Source organism: Zalophus californianus, chromosome 8 (genome assembly GCF_009762305.2).
Source record: "Zalophus californianus isolate mZalCal1 chromosome 8, mZalCal1.pri.v2, whole genome shotgun sequence".
Lineage (NCBI taxonomy): Eukaryota > Metazoa > Chordata > Mammalia > Carnivora > Otariidae > Zalophus > Zalophus californianus.
The window spans coordinates 31,335,071-31,353,678 of NC_045602.1; positions in this window are offsets into that span (position 1 = coordinate 31,335,071).

Here is an 18,608-nt window from a genome sequence, read left to right on the forward strand (position 1 = left end):
CAAAAGGAGGAATGGTAACAACTAGACTGTTTAACCTTTATGACTGCCAACACTTTCAGTATAGTATCTGATATTCAGTCAACGCATATTAATGGAAGGCCCCCTCTCTGCAGTCACCATTCCGGACTTGGGGGATGTAGAGAGGAAAGGGCAAAGTCCCTGACCTAGTGAGGCTTCTATTCTAGCAGAAGAGATAGGCAATAGACAAATAAACATAGAGTAGAAAGCCAGCTAATGCAAGAGATATCTGTCATCCTTTTTTAGCCACCCAGAATCTGAAACTCCATCTTATATCTGGACATTCTGTACTTTATGGAATCCTGGGATGCAGAGCCCATGGCCCACTACATAGAAAGAGAAATCTCCAGATGGTAGTTTGACCAGGCTCCCTTGTAGAATGAGCCAAGACCCATGGTCAAGGCTTGGCCAATCAGACATACCAGCCCATACTTTGGGTCAGGAGCCAGTGATTCAAGGACACGGGGCCGCAGAACATCCTCGCTGGTGGTGGCCGCGTCTGCAGCAGGAGGAAGGTTGCAGTGGGTACAGCAGAGCTGGTGTCTGGTGACATGCCCTTTGGCAGCGGGGCAATAGGGTTCTCACCAAGCGGTGTGGTTTACTCATTGCTCTTGGCTATGAACCACTCAGCCTTCCTATCCGTTCCTTGATCTTCTGTCTGTTAACAAATCCCTCTTCTCCTTCAACTAGCTTTCACCTAAGGACAGGTAACTCTTAACGCAGGGAGTCATAAGTACAGTGACTAAAACAAAGGCAGATGAGGACCTGGAGAGTGATGGGAAGCTATTTTACTTAAGGGGTCAAATGAGCCTCTCTCTGCACTTTTTTTTTTTTTGAAAGATTTTATTTATTTATTTATTTATTTATTTGACAGAGAGAGACACAGCAAGAGAGGGAACACAAGCAGGGAGAGTGGGAGAGGGAGAAGCAGGCTTCCCGCTGAGTAGGGAGCCTGATGCATGTGGGGCAGGGAGCCCAACGCATGCGGGGCAGGGAACCCGATGCATGCGGGGCAGGAAGGCCGATGTGGGGCTCCATCCCAGGACCCTGGAATCGTGACCTGAGCCGAAGGCAGACGCTTAACCAACTGAGCCATCCAGGCAGCCCGCCTCCCTCTGCACTTTTAAGAGCAAAGCCATGCAAAGAACTGGGGAAAGAGAACCCCAGAGAGCAAACAACAGTGCAAAGGTGAGGCAGTAACAAGGCCATGAGTCTGAGGAATGCCAAGAAGGTCAGCGTGGCTAGAACAGAGATACGAGCTGAAGTCAGAAGGCCACACTGGGGCCAGAGCTGGTGAAGCTGGCTAGGCCATGCACGGAGTTTGAATTTTATTCCATGTGTGAGGGAAGCCCCTGAGAGTTTCGAGCAAGGGGTGACATGTTCCGGTAGTTAAAAAGATCAGTCTGTCTGCCCTACAGAGAATTGCCTATAGGAGCACAAGAATGGAAGCAAAAAGACAGAGACTGTTGAGGTGGTCCAGGGGCGAGGTGGTGTGGCTCGGTCTCCTTCAAGCCTAGGGTGTTCGAGGGTGGTGGGGCAAGGTCAGGAAAGGGAGACATTTTGAAGGTGGAGCTGACAGGCTGTGGATTAGATACAGACTATGAAGGAAAGAGAGGAGTCAAGGATGACTGCAAGGTTTTGGGACTGAGCCACTTACTGAGGTGGGGAAGATTATGGGAAAGGCCAGCTGGAGCACAGGGCGGGTGGGAACAAGAGCTCAGCTTTGTGTTCTGTAATGTCATGTGTAATGCGGGGTCTCTTTAATTCTGGATGAGCTATAGTTCCATTTCACCAGTCCCCTGTTGTTCATCATTTGGGTTGTTTCCAGAATTTTCCCCATATCAAAATTCTGTTCTATCAAAGCTTTTTAAAATGAGTATGATTATACTTCTAGAAGTGAAATTTCTGGGTCAAAGGCTGGCTTAGGGTTTTTGATACATATTGTCAAGGTGTCCTCAGGAAAATCACAGCTAGTTACATGCTACCAGCAACACCTAGGTATGCTCGTTCCTTCACATCTTATCAATGCCAACAATATTTTAGAAAAAGGTTATAACTGGACAAGGCATAAATCACATTTTACTGCTCTAATTTCTACTTCTTTGATGGCTAATGAGGCCAAACATTTTTAATAGACTTATGGATTACTTCTTCTTTTGTGAATCATTTGCCCTTTGCAATCTTTAATTGGAATTCTACTTTTTTTCTTTATTTGTAAGAGCTGTTTATATATTAGAGATAGGAAAATTTGATTTGTCATTTACTTGGAAACTGTTTTCCTGATTTGTCATTTGCTTTTAAATGTAGTTTATGTTTAATTTTCAAAATGTACATGTCACATCTCTTTGAGAAGTTGATTCTGAGGTATTTTACATTTGAAACAAATTATGTCATATATGGCACCTTTGTTGTTATATTTTGAATCTTTAAAACTAGTGCAAGGTATTAATATATGCATATTTATTTTCTGACTGACTCTTACCTGATCTCTCTTTCATACTATTTTCTTTTAGTTTCTCTTTGGTTTGCGGTATTGACAATCATATCATCTTACAAATAATAATTTTCATCCTCTTTCGTTCTACCCTCTCCCCTCATTTTATTTAATTGGCTAGAACCTCCTCATCATTGTCAAAACAGCATCAAGATGGCTGCCTCCTTCCATTCTTTCTGACCTTTAACACGAAGGCCCCTGTTTTTTCACTATTGCACATGGTGTCAACTATTGGGTCTACATTAAGGTTCTGTTTCTCATTACAGGTAGTCTTCTAAAAAAGAGAGAGCTCCGCTTTAGATCCAGTTAGTGTGGAACACCTAGTAGGCACCCTGGTGGGACGCAGAGTCAGCAGTTCTCTGTAAGACTCTTGATTCCTCAGGACACAGAGAGAACTGATGGCCGGAAAACTCAGTGTGCTCATCCCAAAGTGAGTGTGGCTGTCGCCCTCAGGACAGGTCTGGGGGACCCGCAGGGAAGAGATGACAAAGAGGAAGTGGATCCAGCAAGGGGACTTCGAGAAAACAGGAAGAAAACCCAGACTGCGATATCCCAGAAGCCGAGAAAAGAAAAAGATTCACAACGACGCTAGGGGATTTCGGGGGATGCTCGTAACCAGCTGGTAAAGGGCCCGAGGCTCAGAGAGCCTGGGCCACTCTGTTTCGGGGCTCGTTTCAGAGGCCCTGACTCCAGAACATGCTTCAGTCTGCACGGGGCAGGCAGCAGGGTGGCCACACACCGTGCCCGCCCCCTTTCTCTCTGAAAAGAGCCTTTGTAACTTCTTTAAGAAGGAAACACCTCCGTCAGGGGAGGAACATTATTTGCTTCCTGTTAGAACAGACTCTTACTTAGGATCAAGTTCCATGCCAGCCCCATGCCCACAGGGAGCAATGAAGGAAAGAGGGGGAAGGGCCCTCTGGGGGGTGGGTGGTTTAGCAGGAAAGGTTCTGGAGAGATCAGAGCAGGGGGTGCTGGAGGCCCCCAAACCCAGCCTCTCTCAACCAGAAATTCTCCCCTTTCCCCCACCAGTCCGAACTCTTGAAAAGCCCGGGAAGTGTCATAAACGCTTAGTGGGCACTTAGTGGGTCGGTTCGTTTGACCCTTAGATGCCTGCCAGCCCTTTCCAGGGAAGGTCAAAGCCAATCAATCTTTCACACCTTCAGCAGCTCTTCACTGAGCACCTACTTTGTGCTGGGCCCTGTGCCAGGCATGAGGACACAGCAGGACAAAAGACAGACTCATGTCATATCCCCCAGGGACCTCCGGGTCTAGTGGGAGGAAATGACCACAGAACCAGCTCTCTAATCACAAATTCTGGAAGGTTCTAGGGAATATTCCCAGGGTGGGGAGTAAGATGGAGACCAGGCAGGGAGTCCTGTGTGAGGAAGTGATAGAATCTGTAAAAGCAAGAAGAATCTGCCCCCTGTGCTTTTAGAAGCCAGCCAGACACTGTTTGGCCTCGGCCAGGATGCTTTATGTCCCCAAAGCCCAGATCAAATAGTGGGGGATGGAGACGGGGCACTTACTCCTGGCAGGAATTGAGAAGCTGAATCTAGCTGCCTGGAGTCCCTGGTGTGGAGGATGTTTCTTTCTAGGGAAAGCAGCTTGAGGCCCAGGAACCAGTGCCAGGAGACACGCAGGGCTCCTGAAGCAGAAATGATAATACCTACCATCATCCACAGATATTTGTGAACCTTTTGTTAAAAGAAGAACAGAGGGGGAGCACCTGGGTGGCTCAGTCGGTTAAGCGTCTGACTCTAGATTTCAGCTCTGGTTGTGATCTCAGCATCATGAGATGGAGGCCCCCATCATGCTCTCTTGTGCACTCTCTCAAATAAATAAAAAAATCGTTTTAAAAAAAAAGGAACAAAGGGTACTATGGTAATTTTATTTGTAATGTTTTGAGGAACCTCCATACTATTTTCCATAATGGCCGCGCTAATTTACATCCCTCCCAGCTGTGCACACGGGTCCCTTTTCTCCACATCCTTGCCAACACCTGCTATCTTTTCTCTTTTTGATAATAGCTACCATGACAGGTGTGAGGTGATATCTTCTTGTGGTTTTTATTTGCATTTCTCTGATGATTAAAGACGCCGAGAATCTGTTAGCGATTTGAATTTCTTCTTTCGAGAAGTGTCTATTTTTTTATATGTCAAAGATGTTTCAATAAGCTATTAAACACACACACACACACACACACACACACACACAAACAGGAGAAGAGCAGAGGGAATGTCTATGCCTCTTTGAAAGTCAAGGGAGAAATCCCACATAGGCTTCTGTAGGGCTATGATCTTGTCTGCAGCTGAAGTAGACCCCTGCTTAGACTGTACCCCACAAACGTGCATCCCACAGACACACACACCTGCAGCCTCCACACATGGGCACATGCACACCTGCAGATGGGAAAGACAGTGAAAATGGGGAGGAAAGTATAAGCTACACCAATGAACTGATATCCTTTGGATTCAGGGTTCTTTTATTTAATTTTCTGGATAGCTGAATATTAACCTAAACATTCCATTTATGGTTGAAAATACCTTAGTCCCTCATCTTCCATGAATCTAATACACCGAAGGTTACTAAGTTGTTCATCGACCAATAAGGAAATCGAAGACTCAAGTCTTTTATTCTGAATTTCAGTGTCACTGTGTGAAGATTGTGCCTATAGGAGGTTGGGTTGAAGGCATGGAAAACATCAATGAAGGCTTATTTGGATATTGGACGTGATCATTCTCAAGGCGTTTACTGGCTTCTATCCAGGCAACTGTCCTGTGAATTAAGTAAGAACTATTTCCGTTTTCAAGATGAGGAAATTTATGTCCCAAAATGTTAACATGCCTGAGAGTCATATAATTAAATTGTCTTGTTTTGTTTTTCATCTTGACCACTGTATTCCTCTGTACTGTCTTCAGCACTCTGGAAGTCATATAAATATATACACATTTATATATATATATTTTAACTGCATTCATACTTATCTTAATATTCATGTCTCCCCAAAATTATGGTGCAGAAAATAAAATCTGACAAGTAACTCTAAGTTTATTGTTTGTCTGGATAATTAAATTTTAGTATATTTTGTTTTAATCCTGTTAATGAAATTTTGCAAGTAGCCAAGGAGATTTCCTCTAGAGTCCCAAATTAAACACACATGGATCACATATACATCTAGCTCAGTTACATGGCAGTTCCAAATTCTTAATTTTAACCTTTCGTTGGAATGAAAATCTTCCTTTTTTTTTTAATATGTCTTTCAGGTTTTGTTTGTTGTTTTGTTTTAATGGCTAAGGGGGGGTTGTGTATGGCCACATCTTGGTCTCGTTTGACAACCATCAGCGCCATCTACTGTCAAGAAATAAAATCACAAAGCATTGCAACAACTTGTCCACGAAAATTAGGGGTCAATGTAGTACGGGAAAGACAATTTTGTACCCGTGGTGACTTAACTAATATAAATTCTGGTACACACATTTTTATTTTAGATCATGAATTCCTTAAGCAGCTTATAGAAAGAACCAGATGAAATTAAAATATAATTATTTATGTAATGCTTAAGAGGACTAACTTTGGAAGAGGAAAAAAATGGGCTCTCAGCTAAACCACTTAGTAGATATATGGCTACCTTTACCCTCAGATTTTCATCTATAAAATATGGATAATTATAAGGTCCTTCTGTTGATAAAGTGATGTATGTAAACTTACCCCAGAGCTAGCAGAAGGAGGTATCTTTGTTCTATGACATTTATGAGCACATGCTAAGTATCAGATTGTGCGAGGAATTCTTCACAGCAATTCCATGAGAGGGAGAGCTTCTGAGATAGCGGACACCATACCCAGGATTATACAGCTAAGTGAGAACCAGGTTTAAACCCAATTTTTCGTCTGGTTCTAAAGCTGTTCTCATACCTGTCAACTCACAAAACATGGCTCTGAATTCCCTTCTGGTATATTTCTGTGGAGGTTCACTCTAGGGGCCAGAATGTATTGATACGGGCCCCATGCTTTGGGGTCTGATGCATGTATTTCATCGCATAGATGTGCCAAGTTCACCTGACTGTGCTATACATACGTATATTTAAGAAACTAATTTCAGGGGCGCCTGGGTGGCTCAGATGGTTGGTTAATCGTCTGCCTTCGGCTCAGGTCATGATCCCAGGGTCCTGGTATTGAGCCCCACATCTGGTTCCCTGCTCAGTGGGGGCACCTGGTATCGAGCCCCGCATCCGGTCCCCTGCTCAGTCTTCTTCTCCCTCTCCCTCTGCCTCTTCCCTTGCTTGTGCTCTCTTTGTCTCTCTTTCTCTCAAATGAATAAATAAAATCTTTTAAAAAAGAAAGAAATTTCAGGAAGACTCTTAGAGAGTTTGACACGTAACCCTGACCATAACACAGGGTGAAAAGGATGATAAGCATGCAGGTGCACGTGTCCCTGTAGCAACAGACCTCTCAGTTACTATTATCTTACTGTGTTACCAAAGTTTTTTTTTACTGAACCTCCTTCTTCCTGGGATAAAATTCCTCAAGGGCAGAACTCACACTTGTTAAATGAACGAATGGGTGGATGAAAAATGGTAACACATTATTTCTCCTAGGACAAAGAGATGATGCCTCCACAAGGTCTTTGAGGACAGAGCCCTTACGTTCTACCCCCTCCGGCAACAGCGACCATTCATTTAGTTTATCGGCTTGAACTGAGTTGTCCTTACTGACAAACCACAGTAAAGTGCCATTCCCCCTTTTTGATAACGAAGTCCAGAGAGACTTTCTTTTAATTCGAATGTCATCTGTAGGGAAAGTGAGAGGATTTTACTGAGATTCCAACATACCAACAATTAGAAACTGATAAAATGCATATATGAATCACAAAATGGTGTTGCTAAAGTTGTTTTTAAACCTAAGGGTGTTCTGCCACTCGTGTGTTAAAAAAAGAAGTAACCTACCACCCAGAAACGCTTTGAGGACTGAGTGAGCTGACACGTGCAGAGCATCTGGGACAGTGCTTACTCGCTTTATCCTTTCACCTACAAGTGCATTTCCTGAGCTCCTACTATGCGCCTGATGGATGGTGTTTGGGGCACTGCTGGTAGAAAGTAAACAAAACAGATAAAGTCCTCCCCTCACGAAGCTGACATGTGAGTTGGGAAGAAGGGGGCAGGGGGCGGGGAGGAAGGCAAGCAGGGATTCTGACTAATAAGCAAATGAATAGCGCTATGGAACAAAGCCAAGGGGACAGGAAACGGGCGTGCTGGGAGGGGTTGCTTCAGGTAGAACAGCCATGTAAGGGCCTCTCAGAGCTGTGACACTTGAGCCAAGAGCTGATGAAGTGAGAGTGCAGCACAATGATATCTGGGGAAAAGCATTTCAGAGAGGACAGGAAGATGAAGGCTCCCCTGGGATGGAAGTATGCCTGGCTCAGTAAATACCAGGAGGCTTGTTCCTTCACACCTCTGCTTCCACACCTGAGCCCTTTGGTTTTCCTGATGTGGCTCCTGTGATGCCATTGATTGAAGGTGCATTAAGTATTGGCCACGTCTGTGTAGGGACACCATCGACACAGACCTGGCCCTCGCGGTGTAGCCTCCAAGGCTATAGAGAAAAGTGGCCAATGTGAAGCTCTCTGTGGCAAGACCCTTCCTGCTTCATGACTATGTGATGTTGTAAAGGATGACTGGGCTTCCAGGCTAGACCTCAGGACCCTACTTAACATCTAAAGTGGATGAAATGTGGGGCATTTGTAATAGAATCCAGTGGAAAACAACTCTGTTAGCAGCGCATAACACAATGTTCTAAATTCCATTTCAGCTCTGACGGTCTATAATTCTATGATATATAAAAAGAGCAAAGGGAAAATTCATTACCTGTACTAAGGGTTGAGTGAGTCTTTGTGGGTTGACCTGGAGACCCACAAACACTTAAAACATTCTCTCTACAGAAAAAGGAGTCCTGGGTTTCAAATGCTAGGCTTACAGACATTCCACACACAGACCATTCATGAATCGGAGACTCCCCCCCACGGGGTGGGTGAGAGTGTCCCTGGTGGCAATGGGCAGGAAGAGGTTCAAGAACAAAGCCCAGAACCACGGTAGCTGCAGCATTAGGGGGAAACACTCCTTATGACAGAGACCCCAGATATAGAGTCCTCAGAGGGCAGCCAGCCACAGTGTGACGTGGTCACTGGTGTCACCACGGAAGACCGGCAAAACGGGGTCTGCAGAGTACATGGCAAAAACTCTGGCCAACTGACGGGGCTCTGTACAGAAGTCTAAAAATGATACTGTGCTTTTCTCTCTACGTTCTGGGGGTACGTGTCCTTTTTCCCTGGGCAGCCTGAGGTATCATCTGTCTCTAGGATTAAGATTGTTACAGCAGAAACGCAAAGTGGGAAAAACATCTGATATTTTGAATAATAGCTTTAGTTACTCAAAATAGGATTTTGTAGCAACACACTAAGCTTAAAACCCAGGCTTAATTCAGAGAGAGAGAGAAAGTTGTTCCACATTCTTTTATCTCCTTCTTTGACATATGAAAACCCGTATAGACCATAAAAGTCCACATAGGAAATAAAAAAGAGGTGAAAGTCTTTCTCTCTAGACCCAGGCACCGGTAGAAAAGGGGAAGAAGCTGATCGATTAGGTTAGACAAGCTGCTTCATCCTCGCTTGGTACCAAGAAACTGGCACCAGTGACGGTGAATCAGTTCGCTGCTTTATTCATCAGGAAAATCTTCAAAATCCTTCAAAATTTGGCTGAACTACACAATGTGCTTACTGATATAGTAAAAATGGAATGACATTGAGGCCAGTATGTTCAGTCCAAATCATTGTCTTTATTATGTTTTTCTATGGAGGCTGATCCATACCAAAAACAACTGTTTCTTGATGAGGCATGATGGCAGTCGAGGGGAAAAACTCTTATCGACTCCGGAATGTTTGAAATGTGCCAGGAGCTCGTAATGTTTCTGCAAGGTAAGAAACCACATTAGTTAGTCCCAGCTTTTGTAGATGTGAACTGGACAACCAACTTGCTTATTTGTTTGACATCTTCAATATTTTTAACAATCGTCGCACTTCCATGCAAAGAAGGAAGACAGCAAGTTCTTCAAGGTTAGATAGGATCAAAGGGCACATGCACAAGTTAGGAGATTTGGATCACAGTTTCTTCCTACTGTGGTGACAATAATTATAAGTGAGGTAGATGATGATCCTGATATGGCCCACCAAAGAAAAGTTAACACACATTATGTGTTCGGTAGAATGTTTTGAATTTTTCTACTGAGAAGAGGCTCACACATAGGAAATCCATGGATACAGACTCCATTTCTGTCATCAGAGAGCTTTTAATTATTCCACAGTTATGAAGAAAGAAAATACTAGAATTTTTTCATTTTTAATTAAATGTATTCATATTTAATATTCAAGGTATCAGTAGAAGGTAAATATAATTCATAAATAAATACACATATACTGGGGATATGGGCTCCAACAGTTTTTGCTGATTGGGATGTACATTCCATAACGTTTGGAGCCCACTGGATTACAAGATAAAAATATCAGGATATTTTAGCTTGATGCAATTAAAGATTTGATTTCTTTACTTCCCCCTTGTACTGATTCCTTGTGGTTATGTCCTGCCACAGATGTGTATCTATATAGAAAGAGAATGTTGAAGATACGGACCCAATATTTCTAGACCAGTGAGTGACCATGATTTCTTACGCTGAGGTAGTGAAGTGCTTTCTGATTATGATTTAGTTTGCCATGTAGCTTAATGACAGGGGCAATAGGTAAAGAGTCCAGTCCATTGAAAACCCAGTTGCTGACATTTTGCTGTTTACTTCAGTCTCCTGAAGCTAGTCTCCAACCTGTGTTAGTTAATCTCTCAGAGCTGGAGGAATCAAGCCTTCCTTGTGGGGATCCTGGAATCCTGTCCATGAGAGATCCTGCATGATCTGCCAGCCCCCCAAAGGCCGCCTTTTAAACGGGTGGTTTCCAAACTGTGCTCCCAGGGCCCTGCCCTCCCCCAATATTCTCCATCCTACCCCCCCTCCCCCCACACACACACACATAGACCGTTCTGCCTTAATCTATTGCATATTTTCAGCTTTGGCATAAGGTTTGCTCCTAAGAAAAGTTGGAAAACTACTACTGCCTTACCCACCTGCTATCATTTGTAACTGCTCTCAGTGCTGAGTTCCCTGGTTTCACCTAATTTCACCTGTAAATCTACAGACACATCTTTTCTTCAAGGAGCATGTCTTTACCAGGCTCCATTTGTTTGTCTTCATTTCAGACTGGGGCTCCCTGCTGTGGGTGCTCCTGGCCGAATGCTCCTCCCCTCTCCGGGCTCAGCTCCTTAGGAATTCCTGGAAGCCCTCAGACAGCACCGCTGTCTCCTCCCACCTGTAGCCTCCCTAAAGCCAGAGGCTCTCTGGTCCTCCAAAGCTCCTGTAGTATCTAGCCCACTCTACCCAGTAGCTGCTTCACGAACTTGTTGTGTTGCTGTGAATTACTGATGAAGGAACAAGAAGAAGTGTTAGGAAATCAAATCAAAGGCACCAGTAACAAGACTTCAGCTGATTAGATAAAGGGTTGTCCCAGCATAGCATCTGTTTCCTGGTTGCCACAGAAACCAGGCGCTCTGCAGTCTTCCATGTTTTTGAAGCCCAGAAGATTGAGGACAATTGGCTGGAGAGAATGTAGCAAAGAGACCATTGCTGGGAAAGTGACCTGGCCTAGTCACTCAGTTTGCTCATGGGTGAAGCCAGGGGGATGGACTAGATGATGTCTTAATCCCTGGACTGGTATTCAGCCTGTGTGTCCCTGTAAGATATTCCAGGCCTTAATTGAAATACTTTCCTACTGGTGGGTAGATGGCTGCTCGCATACTTCCCTGAAGGGCTCCCCTGCCACCTCACTCTCCAGACACTTCTGTCCTTTCTCATTCCTCCCGGATCTCCCAGATAGGGCAACAAAGGGCTAAAGCCTGACTCAGCAGGGGACTGCCAGACCCAACCCAACCCTGTAGACTTGGTAAGTCCCTGACATGCCCACCCTGCTCAGGCCCCCACCATAATCGGCAATCCAGCCTCCTTGAGTCCACAATGGAATATGGGGGTGGCCCTCTTTGGAGGGTTTGGCTGGATGGGAAGATGAAGAGTTGCTGAGGCCCGAAATTACCCAGCTGGCTGCGCAGACTGTGTCTCCATCTCTGCACCCGTGTGCTGCTCAGGCAAGGCCTGCGAAAGCAGGAAAAGGCACGATCCACAGGGACAGGCTTGCAGTCAGCAGCCGAGGAGAGGCGAACACATCTGAGCTGGACGATCCATGGCTCAGTGGATGTTCCTCTCTGAGGGCTGAGTTTAAGCTGCTCGCTCACATGTCTTTAGTTGACCCAGGCCGTGGCCAATGCATCTCAAACTCAAGGCTACGATTGGAGATAAAGGTAAGGTTTGTATCAAAATTCAAGCTGCAGGAAGGGATTTGAAGCTCAAGTCCACAGAAATGTACCTGAAGACTCAGAGAATTAACTAGATCCACTTTTCCTTGCTTTTACATTCTCTTTGGTACTTGTACTGAAGGCTGAACCCTGACTTGATATCTTAGTGTTGGGGTACAATGCTTTGCAGTCTGCACAGGACTCTCATGGGCACAACTGTATTCACTTCTCACAACAACCACACACTGGGCAGTAATAATTATTACTCACTTTACAAACAAGGAAACCAAAGAATCTCAGAGAGCTGCAATAACCTGCCCGCACTCCTTCTGAAGTCAGACCCTCAGACTTTAAATCCAATGTTTCCTATTATATTATGTTGTTTCTTAAAGTCCTTTGAACAAAGACAGGGCCCTCTTAGGGGGAAGCAGCCCTGTGAAGCTTAGTGATGTCTGTTCATTTCTTTCTCTCTTTTTTAAGATTTTTATTTACTTATTTGTCAAAGAAAGAGAGAGAACAAGCACAAGCAGGGGGAGTAGCAGGCAGAGGGAGAAGCAGACTCCCTGCTGAGCAGGGAACCCGGTATGGGACTCGAACCCAGGACCCTAGGATCATGACCTAAGCCAAAAGCAGATGCTTAACCCACTGGGCCACCCAGGCATCCCTGTCTGTTTCTTTCTGAGACAGCTAGATGAGGTGGAATTTGCAAAGAAATGTAAGACAGAGTCTCAGGCGCTTGCTGTCTTGTCGGTAAAATGATACATAGACGCATGAAACGCCTAATAAAACACACAGGAACCCATCCTTCTTTTGTTGTTAAGAACTTACTGATTTCTCAATGGGTAAGTACAGTTCATTGCAATGTTGCCTTTTCTTTTTTTTTTTTTTTTAAGATTTTATTTATTTATTCATGAGAGAGTGAGAGAGAGGCAGAGGGAGAAGCAGGCTCCCAAGGAGCAGGGAGCCCGATGCGGGGCTCGATCCCAGGACCCTGGGATCATGACCTGAGCCGAAGGCAGACGCCTAACCATCTGTTGCCTTTTCAACAGCAAGGGAAATAAACACAAAACCCAGCAGTAGAAATTCACTCGTTGGATGTGTACCCTTGAGCAAGAAGAAAGAAGAAGAGGACAGTTTTAGTTCACGGGGAAGATTTCCCAGGAGTCGGAAAGAATGCAGAAGAACAGCGCACTCTGATGGAAGCCTGCTGGGAGAGGCGACAAATTCGGGCGACACAATTTTGCTCAGCCTGCTAAGGGAAGGAATGAGGAGAAGCCTTCAGACATTCTCACATTTGTCCTCGCTTGTCTGGGTTTTCTGTGTGGATTTTCTTCTGTGGAGGAAGAAACTGAATAACTTTTCATGTAGTTACCTGGTTTTATGACTGCTTTGCCTGCCATATGTGTCAGGAGGTGAAGACATTTCTGTTCTTTCCGTGGCTGGCAGGTGAATTCCTCTTCACGGGAGGCCCATCCTCGTTGGGGAAATACTCAATGGGGCCACTCAGAGCAGATCAGTCTGGGGCGGGTTTGGGGGGACTGGTGCTGAGGCCACAAGGCCACTGGGGATGGGCGGGCAGTGCAAGGAGAAGGGGTTGTCTGCTCCCCATGGAGGGAGGGAGGTGGAGTTAGGAAATGGGTGAGCAGGAGGAGACGAGAAGATATGGGAGATGTCACGGTGTGGGGTGTGGCATCCGATGACCCCTTTGACTCCTCCCTGACACTATTAACTTCTAGAGATAATTGAATAGAAGGACTAGTTACAGAAGCCTCCAAGGGTCTGAGTTTCCAGGTTGAGAAGGAGATAAAACAGAGCACCATTTGTGAATGTAGGAGCTCAGCCTAAATCCCCAAAGCACAGGTGGTCCTAGCTGACAGCTGGGTTCCATAGTTCATCCCTTTAAGACATTTTTTTTTTAAATATCTAAACCAGTACACATTGTATGTTTTGCTAGTGTTCAAATTTGGGGTGAGCTGGTACCAGGTATCTTTTTGGTTCTCCTCAACTCAAGGCACCATGATTCTTTTTATGCTCTAAATTGCCATTTCTGAAACTCTGGTCTTTGAAGGCCCTCCAGGCGGTCTGTGGTTGCCCAAATGCAATGAGTAGGTTTTGTTCGAAGAGTATGTTCTGCTAGAGATTTGAACTCTCCATAAAAAAGGGTACAGAAATAGATATTTGATGATTATAACCACAAAGACGGTCACATGCTAAGCAGACACTTCAAATGGCATGGTTGTGGTGGTGGTGGGGTGCGTGTGTGTGTGCGTGTGTGTGTGTGTGTTCCGTGGTTGCAAGCAGAAGTTTTGAGGTGGGTGGTCCAAGGGATTCTTGCAGTGTGGTTCAGAGTCTAAAATCTCACTTGGGATGAAGTGAAGCCAAACACTTACAAGACACCAAGAAATCAAACCACTTTGTTTGAGAATCTTTAAAATCGGGATTTGAAACTGATACTTCAACTGAGAAAATATCTTGACCCTAAACCGTTGCAATTTCATTTCTGACCATAATGGAGGGATATCTTGGCCACATAACCCTCGTATCCAATTTTATTTCTAGTAGTACAAGTAGCTACTCTGCTTTGAAGTTTAGTGCTGAGCCATATTTTAGGGGATGGTTTGGGAAGATACTGGTTAGGAAATCCATCCTCAGAAAAGGTCTTTTCAAAACCTTCATTAATCTTTATCATCATCCCTATCTTCTAACTTGATTTAAAAAAAAAAAAAATAGTATGCTACCCATGGGCTCAAAACGCTGGCAAGACTGCAGACCATTCAGATAGCAAGAACTGGGGGCAGTAGAGTTTTCTTTAATCCCCAGATCATAAAAAGCAGACAAGGGTGATGAAAGAAAAAACACGGAGGACACCTTCAACAAAACGAGGTGAAAAGGAATTCCCAGGATTCCATAGGTTCAGGATATGGCTGGGTGTGCCAAAACGTGAGACAGCAGCAAGCCTGAGAGAGGACAGAAAAATTGGAAAGATCTATGAGCCAGAGGATCTATAAATTACCAGACTAACTCAGCCCTGAAAGAAGAGAGCCATGCTAGGAGAACCTCGGTGAGCAAATTGAAAATCATCCAGTAAAAAAGGCCCTGGTCAGTAAGATGGCAGCTGGGCTGTGTGGCTGTGGTGGCCTGGATCACAACCCCGTGGACACACCCATGTTCTAGTCCCTGGAACCTGTGAATGTGTTTCCTTACGTGGCAAGAGGGACTTAGTAACTGTAATTAAGTTAAGGATCTTGAGATGGGGAGGTTATCCCAGGCTATCCAGGTGGGCGCAATATAATCACAAGGGTCCTTATAGGAGGAAGGCAGAGGGATCATAGTCAGAAAGGCGATATGACAACAGAAACAGAGGTTGGAGCGACACATTTTAAAGATGGAGGAAGGGACCACAAGCCAAGAAAGCAGGTCACCTCTGGAGGCTGGAAAATGTAAAGAAGTAGACTCTCCCTCAGAGTCTCTAGAGGGAGTGGGGCACCCCCAATACCCCGATTTTAACCATGTGGAACGTATTTTGGATTTCTGACCTCAAGAATTGCAATCTACTAAGTTGGCATTTTTAGCCACCGAGTTTAGCAGTAATAGAAAACTAATACAGTAGAAACCACATCTCCCAGAATCCCCTTTCCTGTGTGTCACAGTTAGAAGCTGGCCAAAAGACAAACTCGGACAAGATGTGGGAAGTGGGAGTAAGCAAAGCAAGAACCATTTCTCTCCGACAGTCTTTGTGATAAGGTGCCCTGTAGGGTCCATCCAGGTCGGCCTCTCTCCCCTGTGCTAGGTGTCTAGCTCCTCCAGATGACAGGAAGAGCCACGGCAGCCCCAGGCCCCCCATCATATGCTTGGCTGCGAACCCACAGAAGCCATAGCTACACGGAGGCAAGAGCTTCCTAGAGATCCCCCCTACAAGTTTCCCTTCGTAGTCCTACTTCAGCATGTACATCTGGCTTTTCGGATTCTGTTGCATTCTCCTACGTATCCCGTAAGACCAGAGCCTTGAGAGGACTAGTTCAATAATGCTGGTGTTTCTCTAAGTGATTCTACCATTTGCTCTGCGATGAATGGATTTTTCTATTGTCCCACAACCTCAACAACACTTAATACGGGCTGATTCATTTTGAACAATCCATAAGCTATGTGCTGATATCTCCTTGTGGCTTTACTTTGCATTTCTCTGATAACTAATGAGGTTGGGCATCTTTCCGTATTTTTAGCGGCCTTCTGGATCCCCTTGTTTCTGAAGCACGTCTGACTTTTGCCCATTTTTCTACCAGGTTGTCTCCCCTTTCCTTACTGATTCATGATTCTTTGTATAGTCTGGATATTAGCTTTATCAGTCTTCTGTATTGCAAACATCTTATCCCAGGATGTGGCTTGCCTTTTCACTATCTTTAAAAGATTTATCAGTCTTTTTTGTGTGTGTGTGTGGTTAGTGCTTATTATGCATGCTAAAACCCAGCAATTCTACTTCTGGATGTATGCCCTAGAAAAACTCTTGCACAATTCTCCAGGTACAGGAATATTCACAGAAATGTAGAGGGAGAAACCTAGAAGCTCTGTAAGTGTCCATCGAAAGGAGTTGGGGGGTGGCTGGCTGGCTCAGTCAGTAGAGCATGTGACTCTTGATCTGCGGGTGGTGAGTTTAAGCCCCACACTAGGGGTAGGGTTTACTTGAACAAAAACAAGAGAGAGAGAGGCAAGGAATCCAGGTGGGCATGTCCCTACACAGTAATGAACTACGAACCCATGTGTCCATATAGATTTGTCTCAAAAGCCTACAGTTAACTGAAAAAAAAAAATTTCTTTTATTAAAAATTTAAAATCAGCCCATTATTATTTGGGGATTAAAAAGAATACCAGAAACCCAGAGGTGTTAAGCTCTAAAGAGAAGGAAGGGGGCGATTCCTACAAACCTCAGGATCATGGTTACCTCTGGAGGGAGGGGATGCGAGGTGAGACCCGCACTCAGGGGCTTCTAAGGGGCTGGCGACACTCTACGTTTCAACCTAGCAGGTGTGGGCACAGCTCTTCCCTTTATTCTTCTTCGTTGAAATGAACATATGTTTTAGATAGTCATTGTTACGCGATCTATTTTCCCAATAAAACATTTGAACGGGTAGATTCTCCGACAATCATATTTGTCGTCCTGGGTTAAGGTCGCTGAAGACAAGAGAAGATTCAGAATAGTTTAGAATGCCAGCTGTGGAGCTGTCTCATCAGAGTCAGGCGGCCTGGGGTTAAAACTACAGTCTGCCACCCCCCCCCCCGCCCCCCCCCGCTACTGAATCAGAATGTCCCGCGAAGGTTTGGGAGCACCCAGTCCCCCACCGTACTCAGCCTTAGGAGTGGCTCCTTACTGCCCTCTCGTGGCCAGTTTTCCCACCCAAACTGAGCACAGTAAACCAGCCCAGATGGGCAAGGGTGCAAACTCTGTCTTGGGATCAGTGGTCTGTCCAGGCTTGGTGGCAGCTCTAAGGACTTGTACAATTGAACTAGATGCCAAAACACAGTATCTGGGGCCCACCAGCTTGTCTAGTATTTCTTTCTGAAGTCCTAGTGCTCTAGCCCGGCTTACTTGCCTATAACGTAATCCATGCTCCTCCTCACAGAGATGATCTCATGGACCCAAAGACTCCTCCTACCTGCTCCAGACCCTCTTGAGGCTTGGTTCTCCCTGCCCGTGGAGATGCCCAACTCTGTATCCTGCCTCCCCACCTGGACTCACCATCTGCACACGCCTGCCCAAATTACTGGGTCTCCTTTTCTGCCTGAACAAACATCTGGTCTAACTAGACCCCTCCCTGATCCTGGGCTCTCCTGCACCCTTCTCTCCTGCCTTGGCTTCCACAAGGCCAGAGCTATTAAGAGGGAAAGAATCAAAAGCCACAGAGAAATGCAGCCCTGAGGCAGATGAATGCTCTGAGGCTGCTTGAACTCGGTGTCTTGCTACTTCGTCTTCCCCACCCTTCTCTTCCTCAATCGGTCTGAGTTTCTGATTCCTGACGTGAAGCTTGGAACGGGCAGGTTCGTTCAGAAACATCATAGAATTGGTGTCGCTCAAAGGAAGAGCCTGGACCAGACCCCAGGGGCAGAATCCAAGGGTGTAGAGTCCCCGCTCACTTTGCCCCATCTCTGTCCCCAGATTAGACCCCTTTAGGATCCTGAGTTTTCTGTACATGCTTATCGACCCCTCTTGAGTGAATAAGTTCTTGCTTCATCCCCAGGAGCTAATAACCTGCCCAATGGAAGGTGGTGTAATATAATAATTAAAAATGAATTTAGAATAGGAATTGGATTGTAATCTCTGCCTGCTTATATGCTTGGTAGTCTTAGGACATTGTTTTAACATTTCTAAACCTCGATTTCCTCCCCTGTATAATGAGGATAATAATATTTAACTCGAAGTTTGTTGTGATTATCGAATGAGACAGCATGAAAAAAAATGCTTATCACATTTCGTACACATGGAAGTACTTAAAAAATATATTTGTTATTATTTATTATGAAGTCCAGGCCTGTTAAGACTCAATGGGCTGTATTTTAGGGGCAGAGTCGTTTGGAGCCCTCGGAAGCATCCGTTGCCCAAAGGCTCCTCTTGGAACAGCCTGGAAGAGGGTCCAGTGTGACTCCATCCTTCCTGTTTTCTCCAA